Raw genomic sequence first — 4,490 nt, 5'->3', positions numbered from 1 at the left:
TCAAAAGAAACTCCATATCACTTCTGAGAAACGAAATACACTCTGTTCGGCTGGCTGTGGCTGGTGGCTGGTGCTAATTTATTGTGAAAAAAGTACTGCTGACTGGCTGTGACTGGTAATTGGTGCTGGTTTAGTGTGTGAGAGAAACACTGTTGGCTCGTTGCAGCCAAACAAAGTCAATTGACTAACACTGAAGTTATGTCCTCTATGAAGTCAAGTTTGATGTTTGAATTTGCATGATTCTGTACGGGTAGGTACATTGCTACACATCATTTATCTCATAGGTCGTCTCATGCAATGCCACATATGATTTTTTGTGATGTGAAGGAGAGAGAACAATGTGAGAGAAAGATGTGGTTGTCTCACGAAACAACTACCTCATAGGTTAAAATTTAGGAGTATGAGACTATTTTTCCCCATTGTATGAGTTATTGTTGCCATGCAACTTAAACTATTTCCTTATTTCATCCACAAATTAAGAGATGTGGTATAACTATGAGACAACTAAAAAGACAAATCATTATAGAAATTTGTCTAGTAAGTCGTTTCAAGATTACATGTCTATATAAGACCGTCTTAAGATGACACCAATGTACTTGCCCTACAGTCGCATCCTTTTGCATGGATGCATGAGCTGGCGTAGTAGCTAAATGGAAAGTGAGCGTGGCTCTTGGTGAGAAGATGCAGAGTAGATTGCCTCACACGAAGTCACCAAACTTGACCGCTCAATTGGTCGGATGCAGAACAATAATATTTGGTCTGCACGCAAGGTTCGTCAGAATGCCCTTAATAGCTGGTATCTTCAAATTTTCTTCCCAAAGATTTAAGAGTATCTGGGCTGGATAGATGTAGTTAACACACATGTTAAAAGGATCAATCAGGTTTGTGAGATCCTGCACACATCACCTGTGGCACCCGAGCAGATAAGAAGAGCCAGGCCACATCGATCAAACAAGCACGGGAGCAGAACGCACTCGTTGTCCCGCCCGCGGCCGCCAGTCACAACCAACGCCGCCGCGCGCGCGTCGGCTGTCGCCATGTCGTCCGCCTCGGCCCCCTCTCCAGCCGCCGGCGCCGCCGCATACGACCGCGTTGCCGAGCTCCGCGCGCTGGACGCGACCTTCGCGGGCGTGCGCGGCCTCGTCGCGTCCGGCGCCACGCGCGTCCCGCGCATCTTCCGTGTCCCGGACCCCGAACAGTCGCCACGGCCCAGCGCTCCCGGCCAGCAGCCGCCGTGCATCCCGACGGTCGACCTCGCCGCGGCGGACCACGAGGCGGTGGCGGCGGCCGTGCGCCGCGCCGCGGCGGAGTGGGGGCTCTTCCTGGTGACGGGCCACGGCGTGCCGGGGGAGGTGGCCGCGGCGGCCCTGGGCGCCGCGAGGGCGTTCCACGACGCCGACGGCGGGGAAGGCAGCGAGAAGGCGCGGCTCTACACGCGGGACCTGGCCAAGGCGGTCAAGTACAACTGCAACTTCGACCTGTACGAGTCGTCGGTGGCCAACTGGCGCGACACGCTATACCTCCGCATCGCGCCCAACCCGCCGGCCGACGGCGAGATGCCGGAGAACTGCCGGTGAGCGCTCGCTTTGTCCGCTCATTATTTTGTCTGATAATTGCAGTATGTACTATCATTTTTGCCGTAAATAAATAATTTGGAGTTCTTTTTTGCAATGATTTTTTTTCCACAGAAAGGTCTTATGTGTGTTCTATCTTTCACGGCTAGACAACACCGAGTGCATCACTAGCATAGTTGCCTGATTGGCAAGTTGCCTGATGAACACTACTTTGGGGTGTTTTAGTTCCCAAAAAATTTTCTATAGTACCCATCAAATCGAATTTTCGAACACAGGCATTAAGCATTAAATGCAGTTAAAAAATAATTAATTACATAATTTAACTGATTAGGACAAGACAAACCTTTTAAGCCTAATTCCTCCATAATTGAATAGTAATTACCAAATAACAACGAAACAAAATGTGCTACAGGACCTAAACCCAAACTTTTTCACCAACTAAACAATGTCTATTTTGTTGTTATTTGATAATTAATATCCAATTATGAATTAATTGGTTTTAAAAGATTCGTCTCGTCTTAATCAGTCAAACTGTGTAATTAATTATTTTTTTCAACTGCATTCAATGCTTCATACATGTGTTCAAAAATTTGATGTGATGGGTACTGTAGAAATTTTTTTGGAAACTAAACACCCCCACTTTTGTCCAAATTCTGACTAAAGTGCGTGCCGAGACTGTGCCAAACTTGACTGGCTGCGACCTCTGGATGCCACATGCCGCCACTCTATCGTTGGCAGAGAACAGTCGCCTCCATTTCTCAATTTCTTCCTATCTCTGTCACACACCAAAAAAGAAAAGAAAAAAAAATCCAAGAACACAATCGAAGTAACTGTTTTCTGAGTGGATTTCCATGACTGGTATCAACTTAAGTACCAACCAAATTATCAGTTAATTTCGGTGGATACTGATTGGTAACAGATAAGTTGTCTAATGACAATTACACTGTATGTAGCTTATGCCCATACTCGACCTTCTTCTGTTTATCTGTCTACATCGTGGACAGCAGAATATTCAGATATAGGCATCTCTATTTCCTTTGCTACTCTTGACTAAACATGGACTCAAATATCGACAGCTATGATTGGTAAGCACAAAAGATAGTGGCAGACAGTAAACGCTATCTGCTGTTAATTTGTGTTGATTTTTCAGGGATGCGTTCTTTGACTACGCCAGACACACCAAGCGCTTGCTGGACACATTGTACGGGTTGCTGTCGGAGGCTCTTGGGCTTGCCCCGACCTACCTAGCTGACATGGAGTGCAACAAAGGGCAGATGATACTGTTCCACTACTACCCTCCATGCCCCGAGCCAGAGCTCGCCATCGGAACGACCCGGCATTCAGACTCCGGCTTCCTCACCGTCCTCCTTCAGGACGACACTGGCGGCCTGTAGGTCCTCCACGACGACCAGTGGATCGACGTCCCGCCGATGCCAGGAGCGTTCATAGTGAACATCGGCGATCTCATGCAGGTAGATGCTTGTCATCGCTGGATCCTAACTCCAACTGTAAATTAACAAATCGGGGAGCCTTGCTCATCGTTGATTTCTGCATCATATCTTAATCATCGTTTCTTTTCGCGAACGTCTTAATCATCGTTTCTCGGAACTGAGATTTTGTTGTGTGTACGCTCAGATGATGTCGAACGACAGGTTCATAAGCGCCGAGCACAGGGTGGTGGCCCAGAAGGCTGGACCAAGGGTCTCCATTGCGTGCTTCACCAGCCATTCAGATTCGACAAGGATGTATGGCCCCATCAAGGAGCTGCTGTCCGTTGGAACCCCCCCGTTGTACAGGGAAACACTCGCTAAAGACTACATTACCCATTACTACGCGGTTGGCTTGGGTCGCAAAGCGGTTATTTACGATTTCCGGCTCTGAATTCAGAAAAAAGGTGTTACTCTAGAACTATATATCCAGAACTTGCAATGTATGAATTAAGATGGCATTGAGGATTGTGTGGATATACTCATACAATCATAAATTAGGAAGAACAAAGGAAATAGTGGAGCAATAAGAATCCTGAGGTAAACAAATTAAAACGGTATGCCCCCTTGTTGCGTTCCAGCAAAATGTTTCAGAAAAGGGCATTCATGTTGAAGTATTAGGCAATTGCATGATAAATTCCGAATAAATGAATCATGAACAACTCGATCATACTAGCAACTAGACACTTAAATAATTATTGATCTCAGAAAACATGATTAAAGGAAGGATCGGATCACGGCAGACAACGTTGAAGATGACGGTTTCGGCAGACCGTTAACGCGGGTGCTGCGCGCCCGTGCCATTTGCCCTCCTAGGAGAGGCGTGGCATGCGCGCGCATGTGGTGTTCTTCTTCTCTCCCCATCACATAGCTTGAAGGACTAGAGACAACCTCCATATTTAAGTTGTCCATTCTCCACTTCTACTGGCAATATGGGACTAAAGCGCATCACTTCCTCTCTTTCTTATGCACACATGGATCTTTAGGTTTATTTGGAATAGCTGAAATATTCAATGGGTGAAGCCCAAATTCCAACAATCCCACGTCAGATCTCAAATGCCCATCCAAAGTTTTGCCCGTTTACTGTTTGATATACTAGTGTTTCAACGGAGACTATTAAGCTGAACTTCCGCCTAGAGCTTCAAGATATGCTTATTCACAACTTGACAATGGACTATGCCTTGAATTGCTAATTTTCTAAGAATAAATTTCACTCAAAGTCATAACCAGTAAATGGCTGCTAGTAGACTTCCTTGTGGGTGGAGCATATACGGTGTACTCTCTAGTCTCTTCATGAGTTTGCTAGAGATCACCCAAGTCGCATAGACTGTGACTTTTAATAGTCATACTCATCTAGGTGAGTTCTTTAAAAAAAATGCTCTGTTGGACAACATGTTTGCTTATCAAAACCAACAGAAACACATTAAGG

General features: G+C 46.1%; 1 pseudogene; it reads left to right on the top strand.

The window, feature by feature from the left end:
• The first annotated feature begins 621 nt into the window (after positions 1-621).
• Positions 622-3,621, top strand: LOC120683710 (annotated as a pseudogene).
• The last annotated feature ends 869 nt before the right edge of the window (positions 3,622-4,490 follow it).

Source organism: Panicum virgatum, chromosome 7N, assembly GCF_016808335.1.
Source record: "Panicum virgatum strain AP13 chromosome 7N, P.virgatum_v5, whole genome shotgun sequence".
NCBI lineage: Eukaryota > Viridiplantae > Streptophyta > Magnoliopsida > Poales > Poaceae > Panicum > Panicum virgatum.
Note: the sequence above shows the minus strand (reverse complement) of the source record. Positions and strands in the feature narration are given on the sequence as shown.